The sequence below is a fragment of the Thalassophryne amazonica genome, unplaced genomic scaffold, assembly GCF_902500255.1.
Source record: "Thalassophryne amazonica unplaced genomic scaffold, fThaAma1.1, whole genome shotgun sequence".
Classification (NCBI taxonomy): Eukaryota; Metazoa; Chordata; class Actinopteri; order Batrachoidiformes; family Batrachoididae; genus Thalassophryne; species Thalassophryne amazonica.
The window spans coordinates 5,169-23,698 of NW_022986622.1; the positions used below are offsets into that span (position 1 = coordinate 5,169).

General features: G+C 41.2%; 2 non-coding genes across 2 annotated transcripts; one reads left to right on the forward strand and one right to left on the reverse strand.

The window, feature by feature from the left end:
• Window positions 1-988: 988 nt before the first annotated feature.
• On the reverse strand, window positions 989-1,205 carry LOC117506320. Its single transcript, XR_004559425.1, has one exon. It is a non-coding gene; the product is annotated as a small nucleolar RNA U3 (small nucleolar RNA).
• A 545-nt stretch (window positions 1,206-1,750) lies between these two features.
• Window positions 1,751-1,967, forward strand: LOC117506319. Its single transcript, XR_004559424.1, has one exon. It is a non-coding gene; the product is annotated as a small nucleolar RNA U3 (small nucleolar RNA).
• The last annotated feature ends 16,563 nt before the right edge of the window (window positions 1,968-18,530 follow it).

Here is an 18,530-nt window from a genome sequence, read left to right on the forward strand (position 1 = left end):
ATTTATTTTGCCATTCTAATTGGCCATCACTTATTAAAATAAAATAACTTCTCAAGGCCAGGGCTTGCTGCCGCTCAGTGACAACAGAGACTTTCACTTTCAGTCACCAAACATCAGAAAAGTCTCTGGTAACGCCAGGAAAAGTAGCTAGATTTGGTGCTAGTTGCTTTGAGAAAATAAGTCGTCAAGAAGGTTTGGAAAGTCGCCAGATTTAGCGAGAAAGTCACTAAGTTGGCAACACTGAATGTAAACACACAACGCAAACTAATCTGTGCACAACCCTGTACCGAACTGAATGTCCCGTACTGAAATGGTTCAATACAAATACATGTTACACCCTTTAGTGGACACACACACACACACACACACACACACACACACACACACACACACACACACACACACACACACACACACACACACACACACACACACACACACACACACACACACACACACACACACACACACACACACACACACGGTCAACCTCATATGTTAGATCATGACCTGCTCCACTATGTACAGCCACAGTAATTATGCAGTCAACACCTAACTTGGTGTGATGACTGGGAGCATCAATGGGGAGGTCACTGGGGCCCTTAGGTTGAAAATGTACGTGTGCGAGCTAACACTAACACTAAGACTAACACACACACACTCTTTTATTATATGGATGGTGTTTACAAGATGATATTATTAATGATTGATTATGAACTAATTGAAAAATTGTCCTAAATTTAGTGTCATTTTCTGTGGATTCACTAAGTGAATCCACACTTTTCAGATAATGGATTTTCCAACTTTACTGCAACATGAATATATTATTAAATGCCATGCAAACAATAAATGTAACTCCAAAAACACATTTTTTTTTTGTTTGGTTTTTAAGTATCCGTCACTGTTTAATAACACACTACACTTAATGATAATGGAAACACGTTTTGGTTGAATTCTACACAATAAATTCCATGTATGCAGTGTTAGAACCACTCTGACCATACTCCTCCTCTCATCAGTCCTGAACAGAAACAATGAACAATCATTAAAGACAGAAAGCAGACGAAATGTATCATTTCTTTCTGTCCACTTCATGCTCAGGAAGAAGTATCAGGACTCTTCATCATGGTTAGCGAGACAGAACACTTTAGAAACACATTTCTCAAATCAAAAACTATAGAAATGATCCCTGAAAGTATAGACTTAACCCATTGATGTTCCTGCCGCGGGACTAGAACCACCGACACACCACGCTCTGTTATGGTGCCGAATACCCCCCCCCACCTGACACATTTAACCGAGTTTAAGAAACAAATTGAACCATCACCAAGACAGAAATATTATTATTTATATACACGTCACACAGTCAAACACAGCCACGAAGAGCAACTATCAATCATAATTCAACTTGTTGCAGTTGAGGATGTCCCAGAAAAAAATGAGCATTTTATGGGGTTCCTTGAGACTCGGAGAGCTCAACATCTCCTTTGGAGACTGTAGGGGGCAGTCTGATGATCATGGTGCAAATATGGAAGGGAAGAGGAAGGAAGTCCAAGTCAGACCTGTAGAAATAAATCAGAGTTGTGTTTGACTGTGTGACGTGTATATAAATAATAATATTTCTGTCTTGTTGATGGTTCAATTTGTTTCTTAAACTCAGTTAAATATGTCTGGGGGAGGGGGATTCGGTACCATAACAAAGCAGGGTTCGTCGGTGGTTCAAGTCCTGCAGCAGGAGCATCATCAGGTTAAGACTATACTTTCAGGGATCATTTCTATAGTCTCTGACTTGAGAAATCTGTTTCTAAAGTGTTCTGTCTCGCCAACCACGATGAAGAGTCCTGATACTTCTTCCTGAGCATGAAGTGGACAGAAAGAAATGATACATTTCATCTGCTTTCTGTCTTTGATGATTGTTTATTGTCTTCACTCAGGGGTGATGAGAGGAGGAGTATGGTCAGAGTGTTTCTAACACTGTGTACATGGAATTTAGTGTGTGGAAATCAACCAAAATATGTTTCCATTATCAGTCACTGTAGTGTGTTACTAAACACAGTGATGGATACTTAAAAAAAACTGCACAAAAAATGTGTTTTTGAGGTTACACATTTGTTGTTTACATAGCATTTAATGATGTATTCATGTTACAGTAAAGTTGGAAAATCCATTATTTGATAAGTGTGGATTCACTTAGTGAGCTCAGAAAACTAAATTAAATTTAGGACAATTTTTCAAATAGTTCATAATCAACCATTAATAATATCATCTTGTAAACACCATCCATATAATAAAAGGGTGGGTGTGTGTGTGTGTGTGTGTGTGTGTGTGTGTGTGTGTGTGTGTGTGTGTGTGTGTGTGTGTGTGTGTGTGTGTGTGTGTGTGTGTGTGTGTGTGTGTGTGTGTGTGTGTGTGTGTGTGTGTGTGTGTGTGTGTGTGTGTGTGTGTGTGTGTGTGTGTGTGTGTGTTCACTAAGGGTGTAACGGTACATGTATTTATATTGAACCATTTCAGTACTGGACGTTTGGTTCAGTACAGGGCTGTGCACAGGTTAGTTCATGTTGCGTGTGTTTACATTCAATGTTCCAAACTTCTCGCTAAATCTCTAAATCTGGCGACTTTCCAAACCTTCTTGACAACTTATTTTCTCTAAGCAACTAGCGACAAATCTAGCTACTTTTTCTGGCGTTACCGGAGACTTTTCTGATGTTTGGCGAATGTAAGTGAAAGTCTCTGCTGTCACCAAGCGGCAGCGGGTCTCCCCCCCTCTTGCAGTGCTGCCTGCAGCAGCCTGAAAGCGCTGAGCGGAGGGATATCTACAATCCCCCTCAGTCACTCACTTGTTCAGTCCACTGACCTCGTTTGCTGCACTGTGATTAAATAGTCCCCAGACTTTGAGAAGCCCTGGCCTTGAGAAATTATTTTATTTTAATAAATGATGGCCAATTTTAATGGCAAAATAAATAAACAAACCAAGAATCAAGTTTATTTGTGGTTCTAAATATTTTAAAGGTGGTTTTACTCACTTTTTTGCCTCTCCCACAATGTTTTTGTTTTCAAAACTTTATTTAAAAAGATATATTAACAAACATTAAAAAAACGGTTTATAGAAAGAGATAGAAAATAAAATAAATTGTACAAAAGGGCGTCTGTAACATCAATTCTCTTAAAAAGAAAACTCCTTATAGAGAGTGACAGTTTTGTTCAAATTAATTTTTCTGGCAAAAAATATGAAGGTTGAATAAAATTGAACAGGGCTTCATGCTGGAACAGTGGTGCTGCTGTTTACTTGTGGAAAGGTTTTGTTAAAAGCTGTTTAATGTTACAATAAATTGTTGGTTTAAACAACAAGCAAATGTAGGTTTTGCATTTTGTTCCCATACTGTACCGAAAATGAACCGAACCTGACCTCAGAACCGAGTTACGTACCAAAACATGATTTTTGTCTATCGTTACACCTCTAGTTTTTGCGTATGTACGCTTTCAACCTAAGGGCCCCAGTGACCTCCCCCTTGGTGCCCCCAGTCACCATACCAAGATTGGTGTTGATTGCTTAATTACTGCGGCTGTGCATAGTGAAGACAAACCGTGCCGCATACATACATAGATTGCCTTTTATGTTTATAGATCACAACGCGCTCACTGGAGCCCTTATTTTCGCAGTTCATGTGGTGCTCATGTCAGGTAGTAAGCATCACATTTTACTTACTACGTAGTAGCGGCTGGCTAGGAAGTACTTTATTTATAATCCGAACGGACCAGCGAATGCCATGTGTGAGTCAAGGTGAGGGTTTTTTCAATTAAAATGTACCTGCTGTGTACAGCATGCAGACTGTCGATATGCCTCCCAAGATGTGAGGGGAGTTAGGTCGTAAAACCTCAAGTGCTAAATGGATGAAATGTAATAGAGTTGGGAAACATCTGCAGAGACCCTAATAGCATTATATATCCCAGAGCGTTGCAGTGATATGACATGCTGTCAGCTTTTTATCATCATTCACTTGAATCTCATGAATGTCCCAAATTGCTCTATGAAATTTAATGATGACAACATATAAACAATGCAACGCAACTTCCTACACCTTAATTAAAGTGACAAGAAATATACAGTGACATGGCTAAAATTCTTCTCTATTACCTGTGCGTAGAACGGGTAACTCAGCTAGTATATAAAAAAGTATGGGAAATTACTAATCCAATTATAGTTTTTTCAACTGCTTACACACTTTTCCAAAGCTCTGTGCCATTTTCTCAAAACTTTACACACAAATCAAACTATAGCTCACACGAAATGCAAAAAGCGCCCTATCTCCTGCAAAATGAAACACAGTATTCAAAATATTCTAAACACACCTCAAAAGCAAGCATTTGTCTCACATCATAAACACATTTACCATAGTATCACATACTTCTGTATATCATTTACACACTATAGCTCTAAATCTAAAGCTCTTTTGTTTTGGGGATTTTTAATATATATTGCTATACAAGAATGAAAATACAGTATTATGCAAATAAAAGTCAACACAAGCAATATTGGAACCAAAAATATTTTATTTTCTGAATAAACTGGATGCTGTTGTGAATGCAGTATTGTACAGCATACAAGAAAAAAACAAAGCAAAGTACACCAACCACCACATATGGTGATACAGCAACCAAAAAACTGACATGTATGAAAAACTGTGATTGTTGATGGGGGAGAGATAGTTGGGTGTTTATTTAGGGTCAATCTCTCCTCCGCGCTGGGTCTGGCCACAGTATTTCATCAACATCGCATGCTATATTTTCTCTTGCCAAACATCGAGGAAAGACACTTTTTGTGTGGCGAATCCAACCTTGGATAGAAGCAGCATCAATGTCAACACATGCTTTCTCGATTGCCTGGAGTAGTGTAAGGCGGGCATAGAGACGACGATCATACACTTTCCAACGCCATGTTGAGAAGAATTCTTCGATCGGGTTAAGAAATGGTGAATATGGAGGCAAGTTGACAACAGAAAAACTCTCTCATGGTCATCCCATGATTGATCACATGATCAATCAAAGTAGCCCTAATCTCATCAGAGACTATTCTTCTTGGTTCTTCATCCCTTCCTCCTTCAACTTGTCCTCTTCCTGCTCCCCTTCCAAAGCGTCCTCCACAAACCCAAACTCCTCGTCCTCCTCTGTGTCTTCCTCTGACTCCCCTGGCTCTCTCTGCATTGTTGTCACCCATTGTTCAAGACTGATAACTTGACCTTTACCTGAGTTGTGAAGACTGAGTGACAGAGTTTAGGAATAGTGTGATATATAAAGGTTTTGTGTGTAAGCAACTGAAAAAAACTGTAATACACTCACCTAAAAAAGACCTGTTTTTATTGTTTTGTCAAAACAACTATTTAGAAAGTTCTGAACCGGGTTTGGACGCTGTTGAGATTTTTCAATGTTCTATAAACTTTGGGAAAAATATCAAATTTTTCACTTGAGGGAAGTTATTGCTATATTTGTATGATGTTTTCAGATTTTTCTTTTTGGTTTAGGAGACGGTTGATTCCAAAGATGGTGCCATACCTGTACCAGAACAAGCAGGCAAAACCATCAGCAAGAAGGACAAGTCAAACGAGCTGGAAGCCATCCAAATCCATGTCTCAAGGTTCCATAAATGTTGCAGAGAAATTATTGGACAACAGTACTTTATCACGTCAGAAATATGACTGTCACATGTGAATAAGTAACATCTACTGTTGTCATGTTTTGAACTGTAATGGAAAAAATGCAAAGATTTCCAATTGACAAATGAATGTGAGACAATATTAAGCCCCATTATATCAAAATAAAGTTTGTTTATCTGCCAAAAATGTGAGTTGTCCATTGAACAACTGCAGATGGAAAATTTTGAAAAACAAAAACTGATTAATAACATTCTGTTTACCAAAATAGTAAAAGTAAGTCCCTTTGGTTGCTCCCTTGTTTGCACTTGGGGTCGCCACAGCAAATCCAAGGTGGATCTGCATGTTGAATTGGCATAAGTTTTATGCCGGATGCCCTTCCTGACGCAACTCCACATTACATGGAGAAATGTGGCAGGGGTGGGATTTGAACCCGGAGCCTTCTGAACTGAAACCAAGTGCATTAACCACTTGGCCACCACCCCTGCATTCTGTTTACCAAAATAAGAGACTCAAATAAATGTTTATCAACAAATAAGCAATTATTCTTTTTGACTTTCAATTAAGCAGCCACATGGGATGTGCAGCCAGTACATTCTGAGTGCCGGTCCCAAGCCTGGATAAATGAGGAGGGTTGCGTCAGGAAGGTCATCCGGTATAAAACAAGCTAACCCAACTATGCAGACTAAGAATCAAATTTCCATACCGGATCGGTCGCGGCCCAGGATACCAACGTCCACCACGGGTGCTGTTGCCCAACAGGGTGCCGGTGGAAATCGGGCTACTGCTGGGCGAAGACGATGAAGAAGAGGAGGAGAACGTTTCCACAAACAGTGGGAGAAGAAAACTAGAGGGTGGAAATGAGAGTGGGGACTTTGAATGTTGGTAGTATGACTGGTAAAGGGAGAGAGCTGGCTGATATGATGGAGAGGAGAAAGGTAGACATAATGTGTGTGCAAGAGACCAAGTGGAAGGGAAGTAAGAGCAGGAGCATTGGTGGTGGGTACAAGTTGTTGTACCATGGTGAGGACAGGAAGAGAAATGGTGTTGGGGTCATTTTAAAGGAAGAGTATGTTAAAAGTGTGTGGGAGGTTAAGCGAGTATCTGACAGGGTGATGAGTGTGAAGTTGGAAATTGAAGGGGTGATGATGAATGTCATCAGTGCATATGACCCACGGGTAGGTTGTGAGATGAAGGAGAAAGAAGATTTCTGGAGTGTGTTAGATGAGGTGGTGGAGAGTGTGCCCAAGCATGAAAGAGTGGTGATAGGAGCGGACTTCAATGGGCATGTTGGTGAAGGGAACAGAGGTGATGAGGAAGTAATGGGTAGATATGCACCAAGTGGACAACTGTTGTCTGATAGACGTAGACTTCCTGTTCCGGAGCACAGCGGTGTTCTGCTGTATCTGTTAGCTGTTTGAACTGAGCTGTTTGAGTTCTTTGAATTAACAGTCTTTTTCAAGACTTTTTTACTTTTTTACTTTTTTTTTACTTTTTCACCGTGCTCCAACGCCTAAAGAAGACCTCTAACGGTCGAAGCATCGCGACGGAGCACTTTTATCAGCTAACCTTTATCAGCGTTGGCAAGCTAACTAGCTTGCTAACGCTTTCGTTTTTATTTTTATTTTATTTTTTAGCACTGTTGTCGTGCTGCTCCACAGCCTGCCTAGTGGATTTTTATTTTATTTTAGCGCTGTTGTCGTGCGTTACCTGTGCTGCTCCACAGCCTGTCCAGTGGATTTTGATTTTTATTTTATTTTTTTTAGCGCTGTTGTCATGCGTTACCTGTGCTGCTCCACAGCCTGTCCAGTGGATTTTTATTTTATTTTTTACCACTGTTGTCGTGCGTTACCTGTGCTGCTCCACAGCCTGTCCAGTGGATTTTGATTTTATTTTTTTTAGCACTGTTGTCGTGCGTTACCTGTGCTGCTCCACAGCCTGTCTAGTGGATTTTTATTTTGTTTTAGCACTGTTGTCGTGCGTTGCCTGTGCTGCTCCACAGCCTGTCCAGTGGATTTTTATTTTTATTTTATTTTATTTTTTAGCACTGTTGTTGTGCATTACCTGTGCTGCTCCACAGCCTGTCTAGTGGATTTTTATTTTATTTTAGCACTGTTGTCGTGCGTTACCTGTGCTGCTCCACAGCCTGTCTAGTGTCGGATTCCCTGTTTGGGAATCCGCTAGCTTAGCGTAGCTACTAGCTCTTAGCCATTTTAGCATGGCGGCTTCTCCTGTCTCTCCCGTACTTTTCTGCTCTGGGTGTGAAATGTTTAGTTATTCCTCGGCCTCTTTTAGCAGTAACGGTACTTGTAATAAGTGCAGCTTATTTGTAGCTTTGGAGGCCAGGCTGGGCGAATTGGAGGCTCGGCTCCGCACCGTGGAAAATTCTACAGCTAGCCAGGCCCCTGTAGTCGGTGCGGACCAAGGTAGCTTAGCCGCCGTTAGTTCCCCCCTGGCAGACCCCGTGCAGTCGGGAAGGCAGGCTGACTGGGTGACTGTGAGGAGGAAGCGTAGCCCTAAACAGAAGCCCCGTGTACACCGTCAACCCGTTCACATCTCTAACCGTTTTTCCCCACTTGACGATACACTCGCCGAGGATCAAACTCTGGTTATTGGCGACTCTGTTTTGAGAAATGTGAAGTTAGCGACACCAGCAACCATTGTCAATTGTCTTCCGGGGGCCAGAGCAGGCGACATCGAAGGACATTTGAAATTGCTGGCTAAGGCTAAGCGTAAATTTGGTAAGATTGTAATTCACGTCGGCAGTAATGACACTCGGTTACGCCAATCGGAGGTCACTAAAATTAACATTGAATCGGTGTGTAACTTTGCAAAAACAATGTCGGACTCTGTTGTTTTCTCTGGGCCCCTCCCCAATCAGACCGGGAGTGATATGTTTAGCCGCATGTTCTCCTTGAATTGCTGGCTGTCTGAGTGGTGTCCAAAAAATGAGGTGGGCTTCATTGATAATTGGCAAAGCTTCTGGGGAAAACCTGGTCTTGTTAGGAGAGACGGCATCCATCCCACTTTAGAGGGAGCAGCTCTCATTTCTAGAAATCTGGCCAATTTTTTGGGATCCTCCAAACTGTGACTGTCTAGCGTTGGGACCAGGAGGCAGAGCTGTGGTCTTATACACCTCTCTGCAGCTTCTCTCCCCCTGCCATCCCCTTATTACCCCATCCCCGTAGAGACGGTGCCTGCTCCCAGACCACCAATAACTAGCAAAAATCTATTTAAGCATAAAAAATCAAAAAGAAAAAATAATATAGCACCTTCAATTGCACCACAGACTAAAACAGTTAAATGTGATCTATTAAACATTAGGTCTCTTTCTTCTAAGTCCCTGTTGGTAAATGATATAATAATTGATCAACGTATTGATTTATTCTGCCTAACAGAAACTTGGTTACAGCAGGATGAATATGTTAGTTTAAATGAGTCAACACCCCCGATCACACTAACTGTCAGAATGCTCGTAGCACGGGCCGGGGCGGAGGATTAGCAGCAATCTTCCATTCCAGCTTATTAATTAATCAAAAACCTAGACAGAGCTTTAATTCATTTGAAAGCTTGTCTCTTAGTCTTGTCCATCCAAATTGGAAGTCCCAAAAACCAGTTTTATTTGTTATTATCTATCGTCCACCTGGTCGTTACTGTGAGTTTCTCTGTGAATTTTCAGACCTTTTGTCTGACTTAGTGCTTAGCTCAGATAAGATAATTATAGTGGGCGATTTTAACATCCACACAGATGCTGAGAATGACAGCCTCAACACTGCATTTAATCTATTATTAGACTCTATCGGCTTTGCTCAAAAAGTAAATGAGTCCACCCACCACTTTAATCATATTTTAGATCTTGTTCTGACTTATGGTATGGAAATAGAAGACTTAACAGTATTCCCTGAAAACTCCCTTTTGTCTGATCATTTTTTAATAACATTTACATTTACCCTGATGGACTACCCTGCAGTGGGGAATAAGTTTCATTACACTAGAAGTCTTTCAGAAAGCGCTGTAACTAGGTTTAAGGATATGATTCCTTCTTTATGTTCTCTAATGTCATATACCAACACAGAGCAGAGTAGCTACCTAAACTCTGTAAGGGAGTTAGAGTATCTTGTCAATAGTTTTACATCCTCATTGAAGACAACTTTGGATGCTGTAGCTCCTCTGAAAAAGAGAGCTTTAAATCAGAAGTGTCTGACTCCGTGGTATAACTCACAAACTCGTAGCTTAAAGCAGATAACCCGTAAGTTGGAGAGGAAATGGCGTCTCACTAATTTAGAAGATCTTCACTTAGCCTGGAACAAGAGTTTGTTGCTCTATAAGAAAGCCCTTCGTGAAGCTAGGACATCTTTCTACTCATCACTAATTGAAGAAAATAAGAACAACCCCAGGTTTCTTTTCAGCACTGTAGCCAGGCTGACAAAGAGTCAGAGCTCTATTGAGCTGAGTATTCCATTAACTTTAACTAGTAATGACTTCATGACTTTCTTTGCTAACAAAATTTTGACTATTAGAGAAAAAATTACTCATAACCATCCCAAAGATGTATCGTTATCTTTGGCTGCTTTCAGTGATGCCGGTATTTGGTTAGACTCTTTCTCTCCGATTGTTCTGTCTGAGTTATTTTCATTAGTTACTTCATCCAAACCATCAACATGCTTATTAGACCCCATTCCTGCCAGGCAGCTCAAGGAAGTCCTACCATTATTTAATGCTTCAATCATAAATATGATCAATCTATCTTTGTTAGTTGGTTATGTACCACAGGCCTTTAAGGTGGCAGTAATTAAACCATTACTTTAAAAGCCATCACTTGACCCAGCTATCTTAGCTAATTATAGGCCAATCTCCAACCTTCCTTTTCTCTCAAAGATTCTTGAGAGGGTAGTTGTAAAACAGCTAACTGATCACCTGCAGAGGAATGGTCTATTTGAAGAGTTTCAGTCAGGTTTTAGAATTCATCATAGTACAGAAACAGCATTAGTGAAGGTTACAAATGATCTTCTTATGGCTTCGGACAGTGGACTTATCTCTGTGCTTGTTCTGTTGGACCTCAGTGCTGCTTTTGATACTGTTGACCATAAAATTTTATTACAGAGATTAGAGCATGTCATAGGTATTAAAGGCATTGCGCTGCGGTGGTTTGAATCATATTTGTCTAATAGATTACAGTTTGTTCATGTAAATGGGGAATCTTCTTCACAGACTAAAGTTAATTATGGAGTTCCACAAGGTTCTGTGCTAGGACCAATTTTATTCACTTTACACATGCTTCCCTTGGGCAGTATTATTAGACGGTATTGCTTAAATTTTCATTGTTACGCAGATGATACCCAGCTTTATCTATCCATGAAGCCAGAGGATACACACCAATTAGCTAAACTGCAGGATTGTCTTACAGACATAAAGACATGGATGACCTCTAATTTCCTGCTTTTAAACTCAGATAAAACTGAAGTTATTGTACTTGGCCCCACAAATCTTAGAAGCATGGTGTCTAACCAGATCGTTACTCTGGATGGCATTTCCCTGATCTCTAGTAATACTGTGAGAAATCTTGGAGTTATTTTTGATCAGGATATGTCATTCAAAGCGCATATTAAACAAATATGTAGGACTGCCTTTTTTCATTTACGCAATATCTCTAAAATCAGAAAGGTCTTGTCTCAGAGTGATGCTGAAAAATTAATTCATGCATTTATTTCCTCTAGGCTGGACTATTGTAATTCATTATTATCAGGTTGTCCTAAAAGTTCCCTAAAAAGCCTTCAGTTGGTTCAGAATGCTGCAGCTAGAGTACTGACGGGGACTAGCAGGAGAGAGCATATCTCACCCGTGTTGGCCTCCCTTCATTGGCTTCCTGTTAATGCTAGAATAGAATTTAAAATTCTTCTTCTTACTTATAAGGTTTTGAATAATCAGGTCCCATCTTATCTTAGGGACCTCGTAGTACCATATTACCCCATTAGAGCGCTTCACTCTGAGACTGCGGGCTTACTTGTAGTTCCTAGGGTTTGTAAGAGTAGAATGGGAGGCAGAGCCTTCAGCTTTCAGGCTCCTCTCCTGTGGAACCAGCTCCCAATTCAGATCAGGGAGACAGATACCCTCTCTACTTTTAAGATTAGGCTTAAAACTTTCCTTTTCGCTAAGGCTTATAGTTAGGGCTGGATTGGGTGACCCTGGACCATCCCTTGGTTATGTTGCTTTAGACGTAGACTGTGGGGGGGTTCCCATGATGCACTGTTTCTTTCTCTTTTTGCTCCGTATGCATCACTCTGCATTTAATCATTAGTGATCAATCTCTTTTTCCTGGTTCTTTCCCTCAGCCCCAACCAGTCTCAGCAGAAGACCGCCCCTCCCTGAGCCTGGTTCTGCTGGAGGTTTCTTCCTGTTAAAAGGGAGTTTTTCCTTCCCACTGTGGCCAAGTGCTTGCTCATAGGGGGTCGTTTTGACCGTTGGGGTTTTTCATAATTATTGTATGGCCTTTCCTTGCAATGTGGAGCGCCTTGGGGCAACTGTTTGTTGTGATTTGGCGCTATATAAGAAAAAAGTTGATTGATTGATTGATATGGTATCAAGGATAGGAATGGGGAAGGACAGATGGTAGTTGATTTTGCAAAAAGGATGGAAATGGCTGTGGTGAATACCTACTTTAAGAAAAGGGTGACATATAAGAGTGGAGGAAGGAGCACTCAGGTGCATGACATTCTTTATAGGAGATGCAATCTAAAAGAAATCAGAGACTGTAAGATGGTGGCAGGAGAGAGTGTCGTTAGACAGCATAGGATGGTTGTTTGTAGGATGACTTTAGAGGTAAAGAAGAAGAAGAGAGTGAGAGCTCAACAAAAGATCAGATGGTGGAAGATGATGGAGGAAGACTGTTGTGTGAAATTTAGCGAGCAGGTGAGAGAAGCAATGGTTGGAGAGGAAGCAATTTTGGACAACTGGAAAAGTACTGCAGATGTGGTGAGGGAGACAGCTAGGACAGTACTGGGTGTGACATCTGGACAGTGGAAGGAAGACAAGGAGACTTGGTGGTGGAATGAAGAGGTCCAGGAAAGCATAAGGAGAAAGAGATTGGTGAAAACGCTTTGGGATAGACGGAGAGATGAAGAAAGTAGACAGAAGTACAAGGAGATGCGGTGTAAGGCAAAAGGCAAGGGTGGTAAAAGATGCACATGGTAATGTGCTGACAAGTGAGGAGTGTGTGCTGAGAAGATGGAGGGAATATTTTGAAGAGCTGATGAATAAAGAAAATGAGCGAGAGAAAAGGCTGGATGATGTGGTGAGAGTAAATCAGAAAGTACAAGAGATTAGTAAGGAAGAAGTGAGGGCTGCTATGAAGAAGATGAAGAGAAGAAAGGTAGTTGGTCCAGATGACATTCCAGTGGAGGCATGGAAATGTCTAGGAGAGATAGCAATAGAGTTTCTAACCAGATTGTTTAATAAAATCTTGGAAAGTGAGAGGATGCCTGAGGAGTGGAGATGAAGTGTGCTGGTTCCTATTTTCAAGAACAAGAGTGATGTGCAGAGCTGCAGTAACTACAGAGGCATAAAGTTGATCAGCCACAGCATTAAATTATGGGAAAGAGTAGTAGAAGCTAGACTTAGAAAACAAGTGAAGATCTATGAGCATCAATATGGTTTCATGCTGAGAAAGAGCACTACGGATGCAATGTTTGCTCTGAGAATACTGTTGGAGAAGTACAGAGGCCAGAAAGAGTTACATTGTGTGTTTGTGGACTTAGAAAAAGCTTATGATAGGATGCCAAGAGAAGAGCTGTGATATTATATGAGGAAGTCTGGAGTGTCAGAGAAGTATGTTAGGGTAGTGCAGGACATGTACAGGAATAGTGTGACAGTGGCAGGGGCGTGCTGGGAACATTTTTCAGCCCAGGAGTTTCATATCCAACCGGCCCAAAACCGTCAGCGCACAGAGATAATAAGAGTTCTGCTGTGGCATTTCAATCCAGCATTTATGTGCTGACTGACTGTGAAAATCGGGTGGCTTATAATAGAAAGTAAAAGCTAGTTAGTTAAAACAAGAACAGTATTTTTGGCCATTTTTCAGCCAATTTTTCACTCCTGCGAGAATTTTTTGGAGTGCGCCGAGTTTCAGCTTAATCGTGCGTCCTGCATCGTGCAGTCTACATGGAGTAACGAGCTGTGTTTAACATCTCACGACCACCTCCTGATGGGGAATCATATGGTCGGTTGAATATCAACCCTGTTTGATATTTTGGTCGGCCGTCGTGACTCGTGAGGGTTCCACGCTGCTGAAGCAGCGCTACAAGCGTCTACGTGCTGATTACGTCGCGCACTGTGCGTGTGCAAACACCGGAGAGAGCAAACAGTGATCTCATGTAAAGTCTTGTGTTTTTTTTATTGCGTTCCCTCACAATAACCTAATATCATATTAAAGTTCATGTCTATCAGCACGCACAGTGAGTGGAATCAGGTGGGGGGAGACTGAACGTATATGCACGCGCACACACACACACACACACACACACACACACACACACACACACACACACACAATCAATCAATCAATCAATCAATCAATTTTTTTATATAGCGCCAAATCACAACAAACAGTTGCCCCAAGGCGCTTTATATTGTAAGGCAAGGCCATACAATAATTATGTAAAACCCAACGGTCAAAACGACCCCCTGTGAGCAAGCAGTTGGCTACAGTGGGAAGGAAAAACTCCCTTTTAACAGGAAGAAACCTCCAGCAGAACCAGGCTCAGGGAGGGGCAGTCTTCTGCTGGGACTGGTTGGGGCTGAGGGAGAGAACCAGGAAAAAGACATGCTGTGGAGGGGAGCAGAGATCGATCACTAATGATTAAATGCAGAGTGGTGCATACAGAGCAAAAAGAGAAAGAAACAGTGCATCATGGGAACCCCCCAGCAGTCTGCGTCTATAGCAGCATAACTAAGGGATGGTTCAGGGTCACCTGATCCAGCCCTAACTATAAGCTTTAGCAAAAAGGAAAGTTTTAAGCCTAATCTTAAAAGTAGAGAGGGTGTCTGTCTCCCTGATCTGAATTGGGAGCTGGTTCCACAGGAGAGGAGCCTGAAAGCTGAAGGCTCTGCCTCCCATTCTACTCTTACAAACCCTAGGAACTACAAGTAAGCCTGCAGTCTGAGAGCGAAGCGCTCTATTGGGGTGATATGGTACTACAAGGTCCCTAAGATAAGATGGGACCTGATTATTCAAAACCTTATAAGTAAGAAGAAGAATTTTAAATTCTATTCTAGAATTAACAGGAAGCCAATGAAGAGAGGCCAATATGGGTGAGATATGCTCTCTCCTTCTAGTCCCCGTCAGTACTCTAGCTGCAGCATTTTGAATTAACTGAAGGCTTTTTAGGGAACTTTTAGGACAACCTGATAATAATGAATTACAATAGTCCAGCCTAGAGGAAATAAATGCATGAATTAGTTTTTCAGCATCACTCTGAGACAAGACCTTTCTGATTTTAGAGATATTGCGTAAATGCAAAAAAGCAGTCCTACATATTTGTTTAATATGCGCTTTGAATGACATATCCTGATCAAAAATGACTCCAAGATTTCTCACAGTATTACTAGAGGTCAGGGTAATGCCATCCAGAGTAAGGATCTGGTTAGACACCATGTTTCTAAGATTTGTGGGGCCAAGTACAATAACTTCAGTTTTATCTGAGTTTAAAAGCAGGAAATTAGAGGTCATCCATGTCTTTATGTCTGTAAGACAATCCTGCAGTTTAGCTAATTGGTGTGTGTCCTCTGGCTTCATGGATAGATAAAGCTGGGTATCATCTGCGTAACAATGAAAATTTAAGCAATACCGTCTAATAATACTGCCTAAGGGAAGCATATATAAAGTGAATAAAATTGGTCCTAGCACAGAACCTTGTGGAACTCCATAATTAACTTTAGTCTGTGAAGAAGATTCCCCATTTACATGAACAAATTGTAATCTATTAGACAAATATGATTCAAACCACCGCAGCGCAGTGCCTTTAATACCTATGGCATGCTCTAATCTCTGTAATAAAATTTTATGGTCAACAGTATCAAAAGCAGCACTGAGGTCTAACAGAACAAGCACAGAGATGAGTCCACTGTCCGAGGCCATAAGAAGATCATTTGTAACCTTCACTAATGCTGTTTCTGTACTATGATGAATTCTAAAACCTGACTGAAACTCTTCAAATAGACCATTCCTCTGCAGATGATCAGTTAGCTGTTTTACAACTACCCTTTCAAGAATTTTTGAGAGAAAAGGAAGGTTGGAGATTGGCCTATAATTAGCTAAGATAGCTGGGTCAAGTGATGGCTTTTTAAGTAATGGTTTAATTACTGCCACCTTAAAAGCCTGTGGTACATAGCCAACTAACAAAGATAGATTGATCATATTTAAGATCGAAGCATTAAATAATGGTAGGGCTTCCTTGAGCAGCCTGGTAGGAATGGGGTCTAATAAACATGTTGATGGTTTGGATGAAGTAACTAATGAAAATAACTCAGACAGAACAATCGGAGAGAAAGAGTCTAACCAAATACCGGCATCACTGAAAGCAGCCAAAGATAACGATACGTCTTTGGGATGGTTATGAGTAATTTTTTCTCTAATAGTTAAAATTTTGTTAGCAAAGAAAGTCATGAAGTCATTACTAGTTAAAGTTAATGGAATACTCAGCTCAATAGAGCTCTGACTCTTTGTCAGCCTGGCTACAGTGCTGAAAAGAAACCTGGGGTTGTTCTTATTTTCTTCAATTAGTGATGAGTAGAAAGATGTCCTAGCTTTACGGAGGGCTTTTTTATAGAGCAACAGACTCTTTTTCCAGGCTAAGTGAAGATCTTCTAAATTAGTGAGACGCCATTTCCTCTCCAACTTACGGGTTATCTGCTTTAAGCTACGAGTTTGTGAGTTATACCACGGAGTCAGACACTTCTGATTTAAAGCTCTCTTTTTCAGAGGAGCTACAGCATCCAAAGTTGTCTTCAATGAGGATGTAAAACTATTGACGAGATACTCTATCTCCCTTACAGAGTTTAGGTAGCTACTCTGCACTGTGTTGTTATATGGCATTAGAGAACATAAAGAAGGAATCATATCCTTAAACCTAGTTACAGCGCTTTCTGAAAGACTTCTAGTGTAATATTATACACAGCAGACAACAACAGGATTCACCACAGATGAGGGAATAAGTTGCTACACCTTGCGCAGCTGTATGACTCCGTATGAAATATAGTTTATTTGTACAACAGTGTAAGTAGCAACACTGGTTATGAATGTTTATGTTTTCTTTTTTGTCCTCTCATGAATCACGTTGCTGTCTGCTGTGTGTGCGCGCGCGCATATGCGCTCAGTCTCCACCCACCTGATTTCACTCACTGTGCGCGCTGATAGACATGAAATACATTTTTTTTAAAAAAGAAACGCGACCCCGACGTGTGGTTTTTGAAGGTACAATGTGAGCAGTCAGATCGCATCAGAGCATCAGTGTGAGAACATGAATCGTGCGCTTTGAACTTTTAAACCCTGTGGTTTTGTCGCACACTTTGAGCTGGAGCCGAGTACAACGATTGAAAATATCGTACAGTGTATGCCCAGCCAAGTCAGTGTCTTTTTCTTTTTCTTAATCTAGCTTTTTCAGCTCCACCTGGCTTTTTTCCGTCCATCTTTTCCTTCACGGGCCACTCCTCCTGTACTTGCTAGTAGCGCAAGTCCCATCTGAGCACACAGGGCTTGGTTGGACTAAACTAACTGTAATGAATGCATAGGGGTGTTAAACATGTAATGGGATGTCCTTACCTCGGGCTTTGGAAAAGATAACGTTGCAAAAGAAGCAGTCTTAAGTTATTTTCTTGTGAATTTTTGTGATTGTAACACATTTATAACACTTAATGTCTTTTCTTTAAGATACAGCAGCCCAAGTGTCTTGCTGTGTAGCCTAACAGTGGTGGTCATATATGTATGTCTATATTAACACCCCCTCACAACAGCCCCAGGTTGGACCAGCCCACCGGGAAAACTCCCGACTCTCCCGATTACCCAGCACGCGGTAGGACAGTGGTGAGATGCGCAGTCAGAATGACAGACTCATTCAAGGTGGAGGTGAGATTACACCAAGGATCAGCTCTTAGTCCTTTCTTGTTTGCAGTGGTGATGGACAGGTTGATGGATGAGATCAGACAGGAGTCCCCGTGGACTATGATGTTTGCAGATGACATTGTGATCTGTAGTGAGAGTAGAGAGCAAGTTGAGTTTTGTCTGGAGAGGTGGAGATATGCTTTGGAGAGAAGGGGAATGAAAGTCAGTAGAAGCAAGGATGTGGATTTATGGATGTGCTGAGGGAGGACATGCAGGTGGTTGGTGTGACAGAGGAAGATACAGAGGACAGGGTGAGATGGAAACGATTGATCTGCTGTGGCGACCCCTAACGGGAACAGCTGAAAGACAAAGAAGACTTTCAATTAAGCAATCAGCACCATGTACAGTTTATAATTTTATTATATTTCTATTAAGCAACCACAATCAAAACTTTTCATTTATCAAGTGTCATTTTACAAATGTAAAGTCATGAGTGGTCCTTGTGGAGAAGTTGGACCGGTTTCCCACTCAGTGCACTTGCTTGCCTCTACTGGTGGTTGGCTCTCACTGCGGTATTGTATCACTTCCTGTTCCGGAGCACAGCGGTGTTTTTCTGTATCTGTTAGCTGTTTAATCTGCGCAGTTAGATTGATCTAGTTATCTAGATTACGATTTGTTTCCCAGTGTAATCTTTACGTGCCTTAACTAAAGCACTCCTTCTGCTGAATCACCTCTAAATTATTTACACATTATTCACTTTGCGTGTTTTTAGGAATCCGCTAGCTTAG